The 23,146-nt window shown below is 38.7% G+C and overlaps 1 long non-coding RNA gene across 3 annotated transcripts in view; it reads right to left on the bottom strand.

The window, feature by feature from the left end:
- LOC147836539 (uncharacterized) overlaps window positions 1-20,568 on the bottom strand; it is a 75,194-nt gene extending 54,626 nt beyond the window's left edge. For all 3 annotated transcript variants that reach the window (XR_015494369.1, XR_015494370.1, XR_015494371.1), the window contains exons 1-2: window positions 20,541-20,568; window positions 17,584-17,642 (exon numbers count right to left, since the gene is read on the bottom strand). This is a non-coding gene — a long non-coding RNA (uncharacterized LOC147836539). The remainder of the gene's footprint in view (window positions 1-17,583; window positions 17,643-20,540) is intronic.
- Window positions 20,569-23,146: the final 2,578 nt, after the last annotated feature.

Below are 23,146 nucleotides of genomic sequence, written 5' to 3'. Positions count from 1 at the left end.
CAAACACATGCGGTACAGGTCAATTGGGTAGGCTAAATTTGTCTGTAGTGTATGTGTGTGAATGAGTGTGTATGGGTGTTTCCTAGTGATGGGTTGCAGCTGGAAGGGCATCCGCGGAGTAAAAAAATATGCTGGATAAATTGGCGGTTCATTCCACTGTGGAGACCCCTGATTAATAAGGCGCTAAGCCGAAAAAAATAAATGAATGAATCAACAATTTGGCATTTTTTTCGCCAGGTTATTATGACCAATGTTAGTTTCTAATCACACTATTGTTTTGTTTTGTTGTATGATAGTTATATTCATGAATGACGGCAGATTTTAAAGCAGAAGTCTCCTAATTAAAAGCATATTCAGCGTCGAGCAGTCAAATCATCAGGGGACGTTATTAATTTCTGCTGAATGTTTGGACGGTGTGAGTCTGGTTAAGCCTCTTAGCTTTGCAACACTGACTCATACAGCGGCTGGAATCAAATCCACACTTCATGGCCAAACATTCAGACTGTCATTTTTTTTTCACATTTCCCTCCTCTTCGCTATCAAAAGCAGCGAACGAATATGCTTTTTTTTTCATGATCTGTTTCATTGACTGTGTATGCTTCCTGCACACAGAATCTAGACCAGAAATGGGTTGACTGAACCGTGCTAACCAGCCAAACTCTGACCCCCTGATATTGAGGGCAATGAAAAGTCTAACAACATAATCCTGAGAGATCAAGCAGCTGAAGGCTCGACGGCACTCAGAAATGAACATGTCAGACCTGTGGCTCAAATCACAGTAATAACGTGCACGGCATCACTGCGTTTGACCGAAATGCAGGTCAAAAAACATGCAGACGTTACACTGTTAAACTTTGCCTCAGTTTTACAGTGATTTACAGCAAAAAAATAAAAAAAATGGAATAGTTGGCGGTTCATTCCACTGTGGCGACCTCTAAATTTGAGACTAAGTCGAAGGAAAATGAATGATTGAAGGTTTTGTAGTGTAGTGATTTGGCTTTTTCCACATAATTTTGACTTTTTTATTTTGAATTTTAAATATTTTTTTACTTGTCCAAAAAATGCTTCTAGGTGTAAGAAATTCTGGATATTTGGACTAAAACAAGACAAAAACTGCAAGGAAAGCATTTGATCAATAAATAATAGAGTTTTTTTTCCAACTGCTTACACACATTTTCAAAACAATGCCACCTCTTTTAAAACCAAGTGTGTTTTTGTGTGTGTATGTAACCTCACATGTGTGCATGCATGTGTGTGAGTGTGTGTGTGTGTGTGTTTGTAAAGTATGCATGAGTAATGTGTTTGTGCACTGCATGTGTGTGTGTGAGTGTGAAAATGTTTGTATGTGAGTTCATATGTGTAATGGCATTACGTAATGTGTGTGTAATGCATGCAAGCGTGCAAGTGTGAGAAAATGTGTGTGTGAACTCCTCCTGTTCACTCTCAGTCTGCTGTTTCTCTCCAGCTGACTTTGAAATGTCCCAGTATCAAGCGCATCAAACAGTTTTACAGAGATTTACAGCAAAAAAAAAAAAAAAAAACGGAATAGTTGGCGGTTCATTCCACTGTGGCGACCTCTGAATTTGAGACTACGCCGAAGGAAAATGAATGATTGAAGGTTTTGAAGTGTAAATTGTAAATAAAGTACAGTAAAATTGTCATACTGTAAAATTAACATGTGGTAAAGGGTATTTTACCATACAATAAGTTGCAGTAAGGCTATTTTACTGTAAAATGAAATTGTTGGCCAAACTGTGGGAACCCTGTATAGAATAAGTCTAAATTAAGTCTTTCGTTAAAACAAGCTACAGTAAATAATCTGCCAAATGGGTAATTAAAATAATATTATGTCAAATTGAAAACAAGATGATTTGGCTTTTTCCACATAATTTTTACTTTTTTATTTTGAATTTTAAATATTTTTTACTTGTCCAAAAAATGCTTCTCAATGTAAGAAATTCTGGATATTTGGACTAAAACAAGACAAAAACTGCAAGGAAAGCATTTGATCAATAAATAATAGAGTTTTTTCCAACTGCTTACACACATTTTCAAAACAATGCCACCTTTTTTAAAACTAAGTGTGTTTTTGTGTGTGTATGTAACCTCACATGTGTGTAATGCATGTGTGTGTGTGTGCGTGCATGCATGTGCACTCACGTGTGTGAGTGTGTGTGTTTGTAAAGTATGGATGAGTAGTGTGTTTGTGCAATGCATGTGTGTGTGTGAGTGTGAAAATGTGTGTGCATGCGAGTTCATGTGTGTAATTGATGCATACGTAATGTGTGTGTAATGCATGCAAGCGTGCAAGTGTGAGAAAATGTGTGTGTGAACTCCTCCTGTTCACTCTCAGTCTGCTGTTTCTCTCCAGCTGACTTTGAAATGTTCCAGTATCAAGCGCATCAAACAGTTTTACAGTTATTTACAGCAAAAAAACGGAATAGTTGGCGGTTCATTCCACTGTGGCGACCTCTGAATTTGAGACTACGCCGAAGGAAAATGAATGATTGAAGGTTTTGAAGTGTAAATTGTAAATAAAGTACAGTAAAATTGTCATACTGTAAAATTAACATGTGGTAAAGGGTATTTTATAGGGATGTAACGGTATCAGAATTTCACGGTACGGTAATACCTCGGTATGAATGTCACGGTACGGTATTTATTGAATCATTTACAGGAAAAAACAAAACTTATGAAAATACTCCAAAAAAGTGCCAAAAGTGTCAATGACATACAAATTAGCCATCTATCTGTAAGCTTTGAAACAGGAACTTCAATTTTAATAACAAAAAATTATTAAACCATGTAAAAAAATAAAGTTTCAATTTAGTATTGTTAAAAACTCATCACATTCAACATTTAATCACACTCAGCCCATCTACCCAGATGAGAGCTGTGCTAGTCGGACTTCTCATCAAGCATCTCCCGCTGGATCTAATCTCACTATATTTATTAAACGGGATATTTCATTTATCTTGTTGTCTTTATCTAACGACATATTCCCTGACTTTGGGCATTGGAATCTATTACTTGTTCTCAGGTAACGTGTTTTGGCTGAGCGCAAAGAAAAGTTAATGATTAATGTAACCACGTACATTCTGTATATTGACTGATCGCTTGCCTTTATTTCCTATAATGTATAAACTTATTGTATGTTACACTTTTAAAATGGCCATTATCGATTCTTAAAACTGATACTCAGCAAAAGAGAGGGTGTGTTTCGTATTTTCACTGAAATTGAAAGGAGGCAGTTGTTATCGGCTCCGTTTTGTTATAAATATCCACACAGTGAAAATGACGCTCATCTTATGCAGCACGACGCCTCAACATTTCTGCTGTCTAAGTTGCTAATATTAAAATGAAAATAGGCAGTTCCTTAAATCATGTTTACATTTTATTGTTGAGAAAGTGAAACAACGAAGCCAGGGTGATGTGAATGAAGTTATAAAGTACACTGTTCCCTTTGAAGATTTACCCGTGTCCTCGGTATAATCTGCTTTTCCATATCAAACTGAAAAGAAGAGACTGCAGCCTTGATCAAACTTGCGAAGTCTGAACTTACACGGAGAAGATGCAGGACTGAACTGTGCGTGTTAGGCTACTTAATATTCAGGAAAAGCCCCAATCAGAGAGGCGAACGTCTGCAGCCCCGCTTCCGTTTTCAGATGTACATGACAGTTTATAAGTATCACACACCAGACGCGCACATTCGAATGATATTTAACATGAAACTAATCAGATGGCGCTCTGTGGCGCGGCTGAAAAATGAACTGCGTCCTGAGCCGTCGCCGGGCGCCGCCGACAGCCGCCGACTTGCGGCGCCGGTGTGTGTATCCTGATAGAAACCTATGTTTAGAATTCTAAAATACATGGCGCTGCGTGGCGCTGCGCGGCGCGCCGCCGAGCGCCGCTTCTGGTGTGCGACCTGCTTTAGAGTTTTCTAGCTCTTTTCATCCCCGCTTCTAGCAGCACACTCCATTTCCGCATTAAGCAGGTCGCACACCAGAAGCGCCGCTCGGCGCCGCGACACGGCGCGTACATGACAGTTTAAGGTATCACACACCAGACGCGCACATTCGAATGATATTTAACATGAAACTAATCAGATGGCGCTCTGTGGCGCGGCTGAAAAATGAACTGCGTCCTGAGCCGTCGCCGGGCGCCGCCGACAGCCGCCGACTTGCGGCGCCGGTGTGTGTATCCTGATAGAAACATATGTTTAGAATTCTAAAATACATGGCGCTGCGTGGCGCTGTGCGGCGCGCCGCCGAGCGGCGCTTCTGGTGTGCGACCTGCTTTACTGGATCTGTAGCGACAACAGACCGCAAGGGATGATGGTCAAGCATGGGCTGATGGCAATTGTAGTTTTCGCTACATCCCGTTCGCTTCATTCGCCTGAGCAAATTTTCTCAGAAGACCTATAGTTTTACCGAGTCATGCGACTTCGGTAATATCGAAAAAAATAATATTGCGGTATGACGGTATTTACAATACCGTTACATCCCTAGTATTTTACCATACAATAAGTTGCAGTAGGGCTATTTTACTGTAAAATGAAATTGTGGAAGAGCTCTGCTGCTGTAAAGCTCAAGAGGTAATTGCGGTAAACAGTGCTTTAAGCATTAGTGTAATTTTAATTTAACAGTAGCAGACAGGGTGATACTGTGCCTCAGTGGTGAGCACTGTCCCCTAACAGCAAGAAAGTCGCTGGTTCAAGTCCCAACTGGGACAGTTGGTATTTCTGTGGAGTTTGCATGTTCTCCCTGTGTTGGTGTGGGTTTCTTCCAGGTGCAAACACATGCTCTATAGGGGAATTGAATAAGCTAAATTGGCCGAAGTGTATGGGCTCTATTTTGACGGTCCATGCGCAGGGCACAAACGCTTTCAGGGCGTGTCAGAACGCATTTTTGCTAATTTACGGACGGGAAAATCTGCTTTGCGTCGTGGCGCATGGTCTAAAAGGGTTGAGTTTATTTTCTTAATGAGTTATAGGTGTGTTTTGAGAATAAACCAATCAGAGTCTCATCTCCCATTCCCTTTAAGAGCCAGCTGCGTTGCGCCAAGAGCACATTCGCTATTTACAGGACGCAAAGTAAGTCTAAGTGGAAAAACTGAGCATTTCACGAGCAAACAGTTAACAGTTTTTAACAGAAAACTGTTAAACAGAGCATCTACTGCGCAAGAATGAGAGATAATGGATCTACTTTCACTTTCGCTCTTGGATAGGGAAACCTTTACGCACAGACATCAATTAGTCTATAAATAATTAATTGCGTTTGTTAAGCGCAAATATTCGTTTCAAAACTATTTCTAAATTCAGTTCTAATTTCCAGCAAACGAATAAATGAACAATAATAACGAAGTGTGCTGAAAAACCTGAGTTATATCCTAAAACACATGCTGTGCCCCATATGGTCTAAAACCTGACAGGTGGGCAAATCTAAGCTTGTTTTTAATAAAACAAATATAAATATGGATATAATAAATAATACTGCTAATAATAATAACATTATACAAAAGCAAATTGTCATGAATGAACTGAAAAAGCCTCCCGAGATGAAGAAGAATAAAAGCAGTGATTTTTCATATTTATGTAGGCTAGAAAATAATATGTTTTGTAATATTTTAATCCTTTATATTTATATCATATATCTATTCTCATTATATCCTATATATATCCTTAATATTTAAATGTTTTCATATGTAAAGATATTTGCCTATTGCTCTCTTGTGTGTATTAAGCAGTGTGTAAGCGAGGCACAACTCTGCGCTGGAGTTTAGACCGGGTTTGTTTTGGTCTATTGAAAAATCTATTATAGTTTCTCAAAATAGCAACGCGCCAGCAGTCCGCCTCAGAACGCCTTCCTTTTTAGACCAGAACGCCTATGGGCGCACAAATGAGCGCTAATGCATTTGCTATTTAAACAGCGTAGCGCAACGCCTCAAAATCACTCTTGCGCCAAGCTGAAACTACCAAACAAGCATTGCACCGCGCCTTGCGCCACATTGCGCCGGGTATATGATAGGGCCCTATGTGTGTAAATGAGTTCCCAGTACTGGGTTGTGGCTGGAAGGGCATCCACTGTGTAAAAACATATGCTGGATAAGTTGGCGGTTCATTCCGCTGTGGCGACCCCTGATGAATAAAAGCACTAAGCCAAAAGAAAATGAATCAATGAACCTAATTGAGTTATGTTCAATCCACTTAAATTTGTGAAAACGAATAAGTTAGCTTAATAACTTCATGTCCGCTCAACTCAAATCGATTGTGTGGAACCCAGCATGTGTTTTTTACAGTGTTTTAATCTACAGAATCTAGTTTTGGGGTGAGCTGCTTTTCTTGCAGTGCGTCTACACATTAAACTGGGGAATGAGAGAGTATTTACAGACTTCACCTTTAACTTCATCACGTCTGCGCTGGAGAAGATTGACATTGTGTTGTGGTTTGACAGCTTGAGGACGCAACAAAGCATGTCACCTCAATCGGCCATTCAGCTGTCAGATTCCCACTGTACAACCAAAATAAACTCCTCTCCTTTTCAGCACACATCCATGAGGAACAATTGACATCGCATTGGTTATTTTAGACTAGCAAAACCAGTATAGTATTGCTTGAAGTGTGCATACACACTCAGTGATGGGCAGTATTTATTATACATGCATTTCAAATGCAAAATAGCATTTTGTAATTTGTATTTGATAGGGTTTATGAAAATGGGTTAATATTTTGTATCAAAATACTTTAGTGTTTTGTATTTTAAAATACTGTAAAATACCCCAGGTAGCAAAGAATTCTGGCCCAGATTTGACATAAAGCTGGCACAGCAGGCATTCGTCTGGCACTGGCATGCAACATATGGGCCAAACATGGCCCAGGTTTGGCTGAGGTGGCACCGTCATACAGGCGGCCCTCAAGACTTGGGCCAGATCTCAAATGTAGTATTTGGCCCAGATGTTTAAATGTACATGTGTGCCACATAAGTTTTGCCAAGCTTGACCCACTTTTAAAATACATTTATATTATTTTTGAGCAAAGAAAAAATTCTATCAATCAGGTCGCTTCAAGAAAAAGCACAGCCATAAAGCGAAATGCTTCATAGGTTTATAAAAAACATTGCAATCGTAACACACCAACATATCGGGCCCAGTTCAGGCCCAGTTATGGGTTATTAATTTGGCTGAGACTTGGCCCACATGTGGTCCATGTTTGCCGCTTGTATGGAAGCCAGAATTGGTCCAGTCATGTACCGTAATTCACTGCGGCATGTGGGCCAAGCAAATGCTGATGGTGTGGGCCAGATCTGGGCCAGAGAAATTTTGCTATGGGGGACTTTGTAAGAAGTCTATTTGATGACATCATAAAAATGCGGCCTCTGATTGGTGCTTTCTCAGTTATTTATCTAGACTTGAGAGTAGAACAGAAAATGTGTTTAAATTGAGGAAGGTGGTCAATGCTCGGGGTGCTGTATATGGAAGGAAATTATGCATCACATCATGGCGATACCTACAATACTTCACTGACTATTTTAATTTCAAGTAGTATATAATGAAGAGGAGATACAGTTGAGGTCAGAATTATTAGCCCCCTTCGAATTTTTTTTTCTTTTTCAAATATTTCCCAAATGATGTTTAACAGAGCAAGGAAATTTTCACAGTGTGTCTGATAATATTTTTTCTTCTGGAGAAAGTCTTATTTGTCTTATTTTGGCTAGAATAAAAGCAGTTTTTAATGATGATAAATAAAAAAAAATTAAGGACAAAATTATTAGCCCCTTTAAGCTATTTTTTCGATAGTCTACAGAAATAAAACATTATAAAATGACTTGACTAATTACCCTAACCTGCCTAGTTAACCTAATTAACCTAGTTAAGCCTTTAAATGTCTCTTTAAGCTGTATAGAAGTGTCTTGAAAAATATTTAGTCAAATATTATTTACAGTCATCATGGCAAAGATAAAATAAATCAGTTATTAGAGATGAGTTATTAAAATTGATAAGTTTAGAAATGTGCTGAAAAAAATCTGCTCTCCATTAAACAGAAATTGGGGAAAAAACAGGGGGGGTATTAATTCTGACTTCAACTGTATAGCTGCGTCCCAAATGGCACACTATAAACTCATGCACTATGTACTTATGCACTTACACACTCAACAGGATAGTATATGTATGTAGTGGCGTCCCAAATGGCACACTAATGTTTTTTACTAAGCGGAAATTCAGACCGTTTCCCTGATGACGTTTGACGGTTGCCAAATCAGTGAAATAAACGACCAAATTATCAAATAATAACTGCCGTGAGTATAACTGCATTCACCATCGGGAGGCGCTATAATCACTCTCGTAGGAGAATTTTGCTTTTACAATCCAAAATAAATAAAGTTATCCAACATGTGCGTCATATAGCTCCACCCCTTCCGCTACGTAAGCAAACCTGTGGTCGTTGAGTGCGTGAAGTGTCCATCAATACACACTTCATTTTAGCGGCTGAATGAGTGCATCATACGGGTAATTAAAGAGCACTTAATATTGTAAGAGTTTTCAGTGTGAACACACTACGTACACTGTTTATAATACAAAATGGAGTAAAATAGTGCATAAGTATGCGATTTGGGACGCAGCTTATGTCTGCCTAAAGATGTGGGACAATAAAAAAGTGGGACAATAAATGAAATTCATTCATTTATTCATTTTCTTTTTGGCTTAGTCCTTTTATTATTCAGGGGTTGACGTAGCGGAATGAATCGCCAATTGACATTTTTTTTATCATTCTTAATCAATTCACCTATAGAGCATGTGTTTGGACTGCGGGGTAAACCGAAGCACCGGGAGGAAACCCACGCCAACACGGGAGGAACAAGCAAACTGAGAAATGATAACTGGCACAGCCAGGGCTCAAACCAGCGACTTTCTTGCTGTGAAGCGATCGTGCTACCCACTTTTAAAGATGAATTATCAGCTTTATTACTCCAGTCTTCAGTCACATGATCCTTCAGAAATCACTCTAATATGAATTACTGTAGTTAATATTAATGTAATAGCAATAAAACCAATGACTGGAGTAATCATATATTTAACCATTATTTTTTACATTTAATAAACGTTGCCTTGATGAACAGAATAATATTCTTATTAAAAAAAAAACATGAAAAAAAAAGAATAAATAAACTGAACCTAAACTTAACCTAACCTAAACATCGGTAGTGTAAATTTAAAATTTTTAATGAAGGATTTGTCATTTTTTAGTTCTGTCTTTGACAGAAGCACATCACAATTGCTCAAATAACACTATAAACACAATTAAAATTTCATTTAAAATTAAATTCAAGCACTTTTAAGAACCTGTGTTTGTTTTTAAGAACTTCACAGGCCTTAAAACCATGTCTAAAATTCCAACACATTCAAGAAGTGCTGGAACTCTGTATAGAATAAGTCAAAATTAAGTATTTCGTTAAAACAAGCTACAGTAAATAATCTGCCAAATGGATAATTAAAATAATATTATTTCAAATTGAAAACAAGATGATTTGGCTTTTTCCACATAATTTTGACTTTTTTATTTAGAATTTAAAATATTTTTTTACTTGTCCAAAAAATGCTTCTCAATGTAAGAAATTCTGGATATTTGGACTAAAACAAGACAAAAACTGCAAGGAAAGCATTTGATCAATAAATAATAGAGTTTTTTCCAACTGCTTACACACATTTTCAAAACAATGCCACCTTTTTTAAAACTAAGTGTGTTTTTGTGTGTGTATGTAACCTCACATGTGTGTAATGCATGTGTGTGCGTGCATGCATGTGCACTCACGTGTGTGAGTGTGTGTGTTTGTAAAGTATGCATGAGTAGTGTGTTTATGCAATGCATGCATGTGTGTGAGTGTGAAAATGTGTGTGCATGCGAGTTCATGTGTGTAATTGATGCATACGTAATGTGTGTGTAATGCATGCAAGCGTGCAAGTGTGAGAAAATGTGTGTGTGAACTCCTCCTGTTCACTCTCAGTCTGCTGTTTCTCTCCAGCTGACTTTGAAATGTCCCAGTATCGAGCGCATCAAACACAAGCTGCCGGCTGTGTGCGCGTTAACTACATCTGTTCAGGATTATTCCTCAAACATGCCATAAAAATGTTGCATTAAGGAAAAAAAAAAAACACCACAAAAACAACAACAATCCATTACACTTTGAAGGCAGAGCTTCTCTCGGGACGCCCAACACACATGCTGTTGCTTCTCTGAAAGACAACAGGCATTTGTTTCTTTCCGAGCGCTCGGCTTATGTGTGTGTGTGTCAGTTTCTGCAGACCAGACTTCTCTACAGCAGGACTGGAGCCGCACCGCTGTGTAAGTAATCTCTGTGAATCTGAGCACAGAATGACCCCTCATACAAAAGCACCTGAACGCTCCGCTGAGATTTCTCCATCCTCGGCAAGACTTGAGTGGAGTCAAAGGTTTGGCAAAGCCGGAGACTTCAATCCAGACTCCCACCGCTAGCTCGCCGTACTTAGCATGAATGAATCGCTGGAGGAGAACAGCGAGAAGAAAGCCTTGAGTGAGATACACCAGCGTGTAGTGGGTTTTAACACGTTTCTAGGATGTTGTGGGTGGCTGCTAAGTGTTGCTATGCGGTTGCCGGGTGGTTTCTTGCAGGTCTGGGTCAAATGTCTGTGATCTTCTGGTCTGAAAACATCACTCGACTTACAAGCTGTCGGGGAATGTTAAACCCAGGCTCATTGGAGATGCCTGGCCACGGCTACATGTCTGTGAACCGCGAAATATATAGCTGGGGTTACATATGCTTGATGAATTTTCTTTTATTAATCCACTAGAGGGTGCTGTGTATTTTGACAATCTCGAACACATTACTGGGCCACGTTTTCTCATGGACCAAGTTCTCCTATACATGCCATTTCTTGTAAATAAATTGTAGGGTGTCACGGTGATGCAGTGGGCAGCACAGTTGCCTCACAGCAAGAAGGTCGCTGGTTCGAGCCTCGTCTGGGTCAGTTGGCATTTCTGTGTAAAGTCTGCTTGTTCTCCCCATGTTTGCTTGTTGGTTTCCTTCCCAAGTCCAAAAACTTGTGGTATAGGTGCATTGGGTAAGCTAAATTGGCCATAGTATATGTGTGTGAATGAGTGTGTATGGCTGTTTCCCAGTGATGGGATTCATTCCCAGTTAGCGGTTCATTCCGCTGTGGCAACCCCAGATTAATAAAGGGACTAAGCCAAAAAAGAAAATGAACGAATAAACAATTTGTTATATTTATTGAAAATAAATAAATTTAGATGTATTTCTAATATATATATATTATATATATTATACAACCCAAGCTCATTCTGGAAATGTAGCCCCGCGGACGTTTCTGGAGACCGCGATTTACGTGGCCGGAGGTATGTAAAGGCCGCGTTTGTTTTTTTTCGAGCGAATGCTGCGGGGTGGTGTGGCGCCGCTCCGCCCCTCCTCTTCGCGCTCGCCGGCCGACGGCTCGCCTGGTGGAGGGCTTTCCCGATGCAATCAGTTTGTCCGCTTAGCTCACAGCGTTGCGTCGGCGGAGCGGAGGCCCCGGAGGAGGAGGAGGAGGAGGAGCCGGCTGCGGTGGACGACGACCGGGATCGAGTCCGGGGAACAGCAGGTTCCGGAAATCAGGTAAGACGAAAAATGGAATCCGAAAAATAAGGGCGAGAAGGCGGTGGGATCCGAAAACGCGGTCAAAATCGAAGACGAGGGCTTTTGCTTTTTTTTTTTTGTTTTTTTTTCGATCTGGCGGCTTTTCGCGTGAGAACGGCGCGGGCGCCAACGCCGCGCGCTCCCGAGAGGCGCCCGAGATGCGAAAATGCGCGCACAGCGGCCTCTCGCGAATCCACGAAAACAAAAAACGCTCGAATACGTACCTCCAGGGACGTAAATCGCGGTCCGCAGAAACGTCCGCGGGGCTACGTTTCTACAATGAGCCCGGGTTGATATTATATTTAGTGAACACATTGTCTTTATTTCTTGGGAGATGGGGTATGAAGTGTTTTCGCCCAGTGCATGTGCCATTTAAACTAGAGCCACCATGTGCCATTAACACATGTGTGTGACTTTTAAAGCTTTTTAGACATTATCATTATTAGTATTATTTTTATCATCAGTAGTATCTCAGCTAAAATTTATATACAGCCAACTGGATCAGGCGGCACTTGAACCAGCGACCTTCTTGCTGTGAGGCCACAGTGCTAACCACTGGGCCATTGTGCTGCCATTATATGTATGTATGTATGTATGTATATATATATATATATATATATATATATATATATATATATAAAACTGTGCTAAATAATACTACCAATAATACAATTTTTAGCTAAGATACTAATAATAATAATTGTCTAAAAAAGCCTGATCTCACGAGGAAACTTAAGTATTTTACGTCTTGTCAGTTTAGTGGCTAATTCATACAAATTCATACAAATTCGAGTTCAGTTGAACGAAATTGTATGATTTTAAAAAGTGTGGCAGCCAACCCCACTCCTAACCCCAAGCGTCATTGGATGATGAGCAAATCGTACTAAATTGTAAGAATTAGCCACTAAATCTAAAAGTTACGAATTGCCGTGAGACTGTGTAGAAAAAGGAACATAGGTTATGTTTTTGGAAATGTTATTTCATAACAAAATGACTAAATGGGTGAGACAGTGGTGCAGTAGGTAGTGCTGTCGTCTCACAGCAAGAACGTCTCTGGGTCGCTGGTTAGAACATCGGCTAGGTTGGCGTTTCTGTGTGGAGTTTGGTTGTTCTCCCTGCCTTCGCGTGGGTTTCCTCCGGGTGCTCCGGTTTCCCCCACAGTCCAAAGACATGCAGTACAGGTGAATTGGGTAGGCTGTAGTGTATGAGTGTGTGTGTGAATGTGTGTGTGGATGTTTCCCAGGGATGGGTTGCGGCTGGAAGGGCATCTGCTGCGTAAAAACTTGCTGGATAAGTTGGCGGTTCATTCCGCTGTGGCGACCCCGGATTAATAAAGGGACTAAGCCGACAAGAAAATGAATGAAAACGACTAAATGTTTCTAAAGTATGATGATTTAAAGCAGGGGTCACCAATCTCGGTCCTGGAGGGCCAGTGTCCCTGCAGGGTTTAGCTTCAACTTGCCTCAACACACCTGCCTAGGTGTTTCAAGTATACCTAGTAAGACCTTGATTAGCTTGTTCATGCGTGTTTGATTAGGGTTGGAGCAAAAATCTGCAGGACACCGGCCCTCCAGGAACAAGTTTGGTGACCCCTAGTTTAAAGGGTCACAAAACACCTAAACACATTTTTTGAGCTGTTGACAGTCCTATATGTGTCCCATGCTGCCAAAAACACTATTAGGACACATATATCTCACTAAACAGTGAAATTGGTTTTCCGGTTCCGGTTTGAAAGGTTTTTTTGAAGCTGCGTTACGGCGATTAGATCCTTGCGTGTATTCCGGTGTGGAGAGTGGACGTCTGTACCGGAGAGTACATCGTGAAGTCTCTGAGTGTGCAGCATTAATGCATGAGTAAGACTGTGTTCAAACCAATCAGCACGATCAATTGTGTATGCGGTGCAACTTCATTAATATGCATGATAGCTTCGAGAACAGTTTTTACCCGTTACAGTGTTCAGACGGCAGAGACGCCATGTTGTGTTGCAAAGACAAGTGGAAGAATTGTTTGGAAACACGGGTCGTCAGTGTTGAGTTTATAAATGTGCTGCAATTAAGGTTTTGTTTTCATTTCCCGCTATGAGAGCACAGCTGGACTCATGTGTGAACTACAGTACATGCGGCAGAAATGCGTTTGTAAGGAACATTTTAACCGAGAGCTTTTCACATCTGGAAATGGTGAAATCCCGATTTGCCGCTCGTCTTTTAAAAAACACGCAGCTCCAGTTGGTGTTGATTGTCCTGTCTCAACAGATTTGGTAAGTGTGTGATCAGTGGTCTTTGTTTATTCAGAGGCAAAGTTATTTCGTATCATCAGCAGTACTCTTTCAGTGTTTAAAGACAGAAAGTCAAAAAGATTGAGTTACTAAGTTTACAGCATGTTAATATCACTGCAATATTATAGACATGATAGATCCGCTGTAAATGCTGCACTCCGGATGTAAACATGTGCAGGCTGAGAGTTGACCAGCTAAAACCAGCTTGACCAGCTTAGTCAGGCTGGGAGCCCAGATAAAACCAGCTATGTCCAACTTAAACCAGGATGGTCAACCATAGTGTTTTATCTGTTCACTTCCCAGCCTGACCAGCTAAGACCAGGCTGGAAATGGCTGGAAACCAGCCTGGAAGTGGCCAAAACCCCCCTAAAACCAGGCTGGTCAACCAGCTAAAACAAGCCAACCATCTTAGACTGGTTTTAACTGGATTTTTCAGCAGGGTTAAAAGTAATTTTTTTTAAAATTGACATTATTACAGCGTGCACTTTATAAAGGTGTGCTTAAGTGTGTCAAGAAATATCATAAAAGTGTCTCTCAAAGTCTCTTAAAGTACACTTAAGTAAAGTCTCTTTTGTTTTCTATAGTCTTAAACTTAAGTGTCTTTTTCTGTCATTAATATTATATTATCTAGAAATATTCTATTTTCTGATTTGAAGTGCTCTACAAGTTCACATTCAGTGCAATTAGCTGTACTTTTCCACAAGAGTATACATCTGGAAAAAAAAAAAAAAACATCTATTTTTTGGCTGACTAGATACAGACGGATGATTATTAGTTTTTGCTCTTTCTGAATGCGTAGAATGAGACTAAGAAAAATGACACTATTGTATCTGCCATTCCAATATCTTAGTGCAGCATGCAAGTGTATTCATTTAGCGAAAACTAATCCCTCGGGAGAAGGAAAACTGTTCTGGCAGAAAATGCAGCATTTAAAACTCCTGCTCGTCTGGAATAAATCAATGTAATCTGTTCTTTATCATGTTTCTCTGGAAGAAGAAGAAGAAAAAAATCTATATAAAGATTTAGGATTGAGTGTGTGCGGAGGTGTCCTGGTTTGTGCATTCAGCAGTGAGTCTCATGAGGTGTGTGTGTGTGTGTGTGTGTGTATAATCTCAGCTGATTGACTTGCTGGAGCGCAGACTGACTCCAGGGTCAAACGGTGACAGTGTTTTCTGACCCGCAGCGATGTCAAGTGCTTCAGTGTCATCGGGGTGAACACTTTCAGGGAAATTTGGGCTATAAATGCGATGCACTGGTAATTTTGAGGGATGGTGAATGCTGTGGCTTCATTTGGAAAGCATATTATTCATTGCACACTGAGCCTTGTCCTCCTGCTAAGTCATCAGCAAAAAGAATGGCAAACCTTTTAGCTCATTCTGGCATAGACTGATCCGTAAAAACACTGAGCAAAGTGCACACTTCTTTTTTTCTACAATAATACAGTACTGTATATGAAAATCTGTATATGTATATGAAAATTTTAGTAAATACTATAGTGTCTTTGAACCACACTAAAATTAATCTGTTGTGGTAAATCTAGTAATATAAACAAAAAATACCCAATAATCATTCATTCATTCATTCATTCACTTATTTTCCTTCGGCTTAGTCCCTTATTTATCAGTGGTCGCCACAGCGGAATGAACCACCAACTACTCTGGCAAATGCTTTACACAGTGGATGCCTTTCCAGTCACAGCCCAGTACTGGGAAACACCCATACACACTTTCACATTTACACACACACACACACACACACGCACGCACACACACACACAGATTTTTTGTGAAAAGTGGGGACATTACATAGGTTTCCATTCATTGTATACTGTCCAAACCGTATATTGTATTGCCCTCACCCCACCCCACCCCTAAACCCAACCATAACTGGAGTCAGTGTGCAGCTTAACTCTCTGATTAAACTCATCCTGTGGGATTTATAAGCATTTTCAGAAGTGAGGACGTCACCAGTGTCCTCATATTTCACCTCCTTTTTGTAATACCTGTGTCATACCTATGTCATTATACAGATTTGTGTCCTCATATGTCACAAAAACACGTACACACACACACACACACACACACTCTCATTAACTATGGCCAATTTAATTTCTTCAATATAGCACATGTGTTTGGACTGTGGGGTAAACCGGAGCACCCAGAGAAAACCCAAGCCAACTCAGGGAGAACATGCAAACTCCACACAGAATGTGGTGTGAATTAACTCTCGGTTTGAGAATTAATTGGCATGATGTAGATGCAATGTAACTTAAATTCAACAAACGAACCATCAAAATAAAGTGTGACCGAAATGCCAACTGACCCAGCAGACCAGCAACCTTCTTGCTGTGAGGCCACAGTTCTAACCACTGAGCCAGCATTCCCCCCCAATTACCCAATATTGTAGGTTATATGCTGTATATATATTAGTGCTAGGCAATGATTAACATTTTTTCTTAAATCATAATTAATTGAATTATTGTCTGTGATTAATTGCAATTATTCCCATTATCATACGCAAAAAATAATTAATTTAAAAGTATTATATTCCCAGCTTTCATTTTAAAAGCTGTCACATTAATAAAAGTGTAAAAACACTATGAACAACTAAGATGTTTTTACAGCAGTTTTTATTTATAAACTAACTTACAATGTTATATATATATATATTGTTCTGTGTTATAATAAACACCTAAAAAAAAAGAGGTTCTTTTTGTATTTTTTTTTTATAAACTCAAATTTGAAAGTGTGTCTTTTAGGTTGTGTGTGGTTTAGCGTGCTGTAATTAATTTTGGTGGTTCCTGCACATGTCTGTAATCATAGGAAAAAAGAAAAATGTCTCCACCATAATCTATGCAAAAGTTATTGTATTCCAACTGATGAGAGGTGCTGTACAAGCCACAGAGAGCGATCATTGTTTTCATATTTCACTATTCTTTTGTTTGATCAAACATAATTCACTGTGTTTGGACCACGTCAGACATATAAAGGATTACTTATGCACATCACCTCAAAAACAGAGGAGAAATGGCCCTGAAGCGCACAGCATAAGGTAAGAGATGACAGCTGTCTGTGCTATCTGGGGCTGCTTATTGATCATAAATGTATTGTTTTCACTTCTGCGCCATGGAAACACCCTGATTCATTCGGCAACTGTTGGATATGTGAATTTAATTCAGTAAAAAGAACGCTAGAACCGTATGAGCACCAGCAAGAGATTTCATTTGAGCTATAACTTGTACATGTGTCATATGAAAAATATGAAAATGAACCAATGTTCATTAACCAGCTCGGGCATCCAAAATACTGTGCATTTAAGTGTAAATAACTTTTGCTCGGATGCATTTGTTGAGAAAATAGAGATTCTACACTTTCAAATGAAACCACTTAAGGGGGCTGGTGCAATGCTAGTGTAATGGATGTCCTTCTGCGTTGTGTTTGTTGGTTTAAATGAAAGGATCCATACAGCAATGTGGTCGAACTTGAGTTTAATCTTGTCTCTCTGTATCATAAAGCATATAACAGACAGTTCATTAAATCTTCACAGCACAGCAATGTCTGTCTGTCGGACGCCATCTCACAAAGTGAGCGCATGAGCACAATAACCATGTTAAAAATAAACAAAAAATTTTGACTTGTAACATACCTGTATCATAAAGCAAATAACAGACATCAGTCCAATAAATCTTCACAGCACAGCGATGTCTGTTGATCAGTACACAATTTTAGACTCATTTGTTCTCATTTTTACAGGAAAATGCAGATATGCTACATAAACCTTCTCAAAAATAAATGTAAAGTGTCAACCGGATTTAATTAAAGCCCTAATTCACATTTTACCAGGGTATCTGCACATTTTTTAACAGAAAATTTAAGACCTTTTAAGACCTTTTTAAGTCCTCTAAAATGAAAATTTAAGACTTTACCTAAAAAAAAAAAAAACAGGAAAATGTTCAGTGTGAACACAGAATGATGTGGTGAAGTATGGCGGCAAATCTATGGCGGCAAATCAATGACAATATAAATCGAGCGCAGCGGTGATGTTTGCGCGCGAGGAGAAGTGAACCGTGAGCAGATTACTTGGTTGACTTGGTTTACTTGTTATCTCTAACGCTATTGGCTACTGTGCCTTTCCGGAAGTTAGCCGGGATTGGACGCAAGTTAAAAGATCATGCCTCTAAATATATATACAATTTGCAAGTCATAATCATAAGAAATTCAATCTCGAGAAACAGTCAAATAATATCCAAAATAATGACTTGCATTCTTGTAACATGACTTTCTGAACCCATTTGATTTGTCCGTGCAGCACTTGTCTGGTTTGTTGTATTTTACTTCATTATTACCACAACAGCAGTGCTCATTATTACACTTGGGGATGATCTTTCTAGGAAATATTGTCTTCAGAAGAGTTTATTTGCGTTTTAGATCTTTATAGATAATTATAATTAATTTATCTTTATAGATAATTGTTAACATTGTTTGTAATATAGATCAGTGTAAAATATATATATCTATATATATATATATTTTTCAATCTCATTTTTAGTTAATGATTGAATAACCTGCATATAAAGACTTCAATCAAAAATGATTAGCCCAATTAAACATAAAAAATACAGTGACAGACATTCAGATGGGTTTTTAATCGCCACCTATTGAGCAACAATTTAATTTCTACAATCTTCGTTTGGCTTTACTCACTATCCATTACATCATTCCACTTCAGAGGCATACAAATACTACTTTCTATACGACAGGCCCACATCTTAAAGGTCACATATGCAGTTGAAGTCAAAATTAGTAGCCCACTTTTTTCTTGTTTTATTTCGGCAAGAATAAAAGCTGTTTGTAATTTTTTAAAACCCATTTTAAGGTCCATATTATTACCCTCTTTAACCTATTTATTTTTTTCGAAAGTCTACAGAACAAACCATCGTTATACAATAACTTGCCCAATTACCCTGCCTAGTTAACCTAGTGAAGCCTTTAAATGTCACTTTAAGCTGTATAGAAGTGTCTTGAAGAATATCTAGTCTAATATTATTTACTGTCATCATGGCAAAGATAAAATAAATCAGTTATTAGAAATGAGTTATTAAAACTATAATGTTTAGAAATGTGTTGAAAAAAATCTTCTCTCCGTTAAATAAAAATTAGGATAAAAATAAACAGGGGGCTATTAATTCAGGCGGGCTAATAATTCTGACTTTAACTGTATAGTGGAATAACAGACTAATGGCAATATATTTACTATAAACCTTTGTACTTTATGCACTGCATGCATGTATAGCCTATTTTGTATACTATTGTCCATCCAATTTATTCTGACTTGTTCTTCACAGAAAATGAGTCAAGGACAATGAATCTTAGAAAAAAAAAGATTTTTGTAAATTTGAACACGTTTAGTTTGAGTTCAGTTTAAATGTAGGTTCTAAACTTCATCAAATGGTTCAAAACACATTTAAAGTCTGAATTATTCGTCCTGATTTAATAGCCCATGTATATTTTCCCCAATTTCTGTTTAATGGAGAGATCTTTTGCCACATGGTATAACTCTCTCTTTCTCTCCGAAATAATAAAGTTTGTTACAGAAATATATCTCATTATTTTGATATGTCATTATATGACTTGGTCATGATGGTAAGAATAGGCATTATTATGAGATTAATTATTACAAAAAATATCTCATTATTGAAAGTAAGTCTCCACCTATTATTACTGAGAAAGTAAGTCTATGTTTCACACTGTGACATTATGATAAGATTTCCTATATATTTATTTAACGGGGAAACTAGCTTACCTGCGTCCAATCCCGGCTAACTTCTGGAAAGGTAGAGTAGCCAATAGCGTTAGAGATAACAAGAAAACCAAGTCCCGCCCTAGGACTCACAAAAATCTAAACTGTTTCGCGCGAGCAGAGAGAAGAACCAGCGAGCGAGCGGAGAGAACTGATCGCGCGCGCGCTGTAGGCATGACCTCGCTCGCGAGAGCGTACATCGTGCGCACAGATGATAATGTGCACGCGCGGGACTTGTTTTCTCGCGCTGGATCAGTTGAGCGCGCGCGTGAAGATCCCCTGTGCGCTCGCGAGCTGTAATTTTCTCGCGTGTAGACCTGTAATCTGCTCACGGTTCACTTCTCCTCACGCGCAAACATCACCGCTGCGCTCGATTTATATTGGCATTGATTTGCCGCCATAAGACGAGTCGGACATGATATTTAAGATCCCACATGAAATTTAAGACCTCCTTATGGAAAATTACAGAATTTAAGACATTTTCAGACCTTAAAAATCGAAAATTTTATTTAAGACATTTTAAGACTTTTTAAGGACCCGCGGGGACCCTGTTTACATAGATAATTTATATGTAATAAAAGTAAAAGAAACATAATAATAAACATATACAGAATTTAATTTGGACTAGCTATTGTGCTCATTAAACTTAACTTATATGGAACGTTCCACCCTCAATTATGATCCAAATCTGTTTCCCTCACAATAATGATACAATAGTTTACCTTACTGAAGATACTGAATAATCTAAACATCCATATCAATGTAATAATATAGGCATTTATAAGAGGAGCCGAAAAACGCACCTGTCTGTCGGACGCCATCTCACAAAGTGAGCGCGCACCGGAAACTACGTCAGCTATTATCTCGCGCCTACGCGGTCATACTCACTTAAAAATACCTATATTATTTTTCACATGGATGTAAAGAGAACACTATCGAAACTTTAAACACTGAAATAAGAAGAATGCAAAATATTGAAGGAAAAGGAAAGTAATTAATTGTTTGTCATGTCCATTTCCTTTAAACCGCCTTTCAAAATAAAATACCCTTCCGATAATAAAAAAGAACCAATAATCTAGTGCAGCAACACACACACGCCACACTAGCCCTTTAAATCTTAAATCGAAAGTCGATGACGTCACAGACCCGGTATTATAAGGTTTAACTGGTTAAAAATAGTGATGGTCAGAGACCTGTTTTCCTTAGCTGCACTACCTGTCTACTTGATTTTTGTTAATGTTTTGTCTCTTTTGGAAATATATGATTTATGAAAATTAAAGAGTATTGACAGGACATCAATTTATTAATTCAATCGTCTGTTTTTTCATATGCTCGGCTCAAACCATGATTGATGTTAATATTCAAGCCAGTTTTGAGTTTTGGGCTGTAACAGCTAATAATTCTGACTTCAATTGTAAGGGCTCTATTTTGACGGTCCATGCGCAGAGCGCAAAACGCATGGCGCAAATGCTTTCTGGGCGTGTCAGAACGCATTTTTGCTAATATAGGGACGGGAAAATCCGCTTTGCGCTGTGGCGCGTGTTCTAAAAGGAGCATCTACTGCGCAAGAATGAGAGATAAATGATCTACTTTCACTTTCGCTCTCGTAGATAGGAAAACCTTTACGCACAGACATCAATTAGCCTATAAATAGTTAATTTCGTTTGTTAAGCGCAAATATTTGTATCAAAATTATTTCGAAATTCAGTTCTAATTTCCAGCAAACGAATAAATGAATAATAATAACGAAGTGTGCTCAAAAACCTGAGTTATATCCTAAAACACATGCCATGCCCCATATGGTCTAACACCTGACATGTGGGCAAATCTAAGCTTGTTTTTATTAAAACAAATATAAATATGGATATAATAAATAATACTGCTAATAATAATAACATTATACAAAAGCAAATTGTTATGAATGAACTGAAAAAGCCTCCCGAGATGAAGAAGACATAAAAGCAGTGATTTTTCATATTTATGTAGGCTAGAAAATAATATGTTTTGTAATATTTTAATCCTTTATATTTTTATCTTATTTCTATTCTTATTATATCCTATATATATATATCCTTAATATTTTTTTTGTTTCATATGTAAAGATATTTGCGTATTGCTCTACATCTTGTGTGTAGGCTATTAAGCAGTGTGTAAGCGAGGTGCAACTCTGCGCTGGAGTTTTAGACCGGGTTTGTTTTGGTCTAATGAAAAATCTATTATAGTTTCAGCGTGCCAGCAATGCGCCTCAGAACGCCTTCCTTTTTAGACCAGAACACCTATGGGCGCACATATGAGCGCAAATGCATTTGCTTTTTAAACAGAGTAGTGCAAAACAGCAAAACGACACACGTCAAGCTGAAACTAGCAAACAATATTTGCGCCGCGCCTTGTGCCGCATTGCGCCGGGTGTATGAAAGGGCCATAAGTATAACAATTACAGTACATTTGATCAGAAACAAACAACTGTGCCCAATCAATCAAAACAACTTGTAATTGTTGATACAACAGTATTTTCGCACTCTTCAGTTATTCACGCTACTTAATACAGAGGTGCAAGAGGGCATTTAGCTGATTTGCATGCCAAGCTGCTAGTTTTTAGAAAGCTTAATTGTGCAACAATTATCATCTGTGCTGCGTTTTAATGCTCCAACAAGCAATGCTTAATAAATCTCTTTAGTTAAAGCGTTTGGCCGATTGCCTTTGTTCAGCCGATCCCCCAAACAAACCAATTCACCGCATTAATAACTGATAATGATGATGGGTTATTCCAGCACATGCTCGCCATCCATGTTCTTGATAGGTACAATGTACAATCACTGTCAGACTATTAAATAGCAATTAAGCATCGACACAAGGAGGTAAACACAGCATGCATTACCCTCCGATGCCTTTGGCAGGCATATTGTAGTTGGGTTTGACACCAGCCTCACACCGTCCATTGAATCTCATGCATTTTAAGGCAGGTGAAATAACCCTGCAAACAGCTGCTCACAGCACCTAATAATGGATGATAGATATATATATATACAACATAACAATATTGGTTTTGCCACGCGCACTCCTGCATATGCTCTCTCTCTTTCTCCGTTTGCGAATATCTGATGTGTTGTGTTCGTAAGCACACACACACACACAAATACACACGTTCCTGCTTCCTCTCACATCCGTCTGCCTTTGACACTCTTGCATTTAAATAGTCTGAAAAGCACAGAAAATTGCTTTTTGTGTTGGGCCGCAAATGTGCATGCTATAACGCAATGGCCTCCTAATGTTATGTGACTAAAAGAACTTTCCACTGGAAATAACTGAATTGCAAAAGCCTGTACAGTGTCTCCTGAAGATTAATGCGGTAAATAAGTAGACCTATTTTTAGATGCTGAGATTGTTAGAAAATGACTCATTGCCTTTG

The sequence above is a fragment of the Danio rerio genome, chromosome 6 (assembly GCF_052040795.2).
Source record: "Danio rerio strain M-AB ecotype USA chromosome 6, GRCz13ab, whole genome shotgun sequence".
Lineage (NCBI taxonomy): Eukaryota > Metazoa > Chordata > Actinopteri > Cypriniformes > Danionidae > Danio > Danio rerio.
This window is presented reverse-complemented; position numbering and strand designations above follow the sequence as displayed.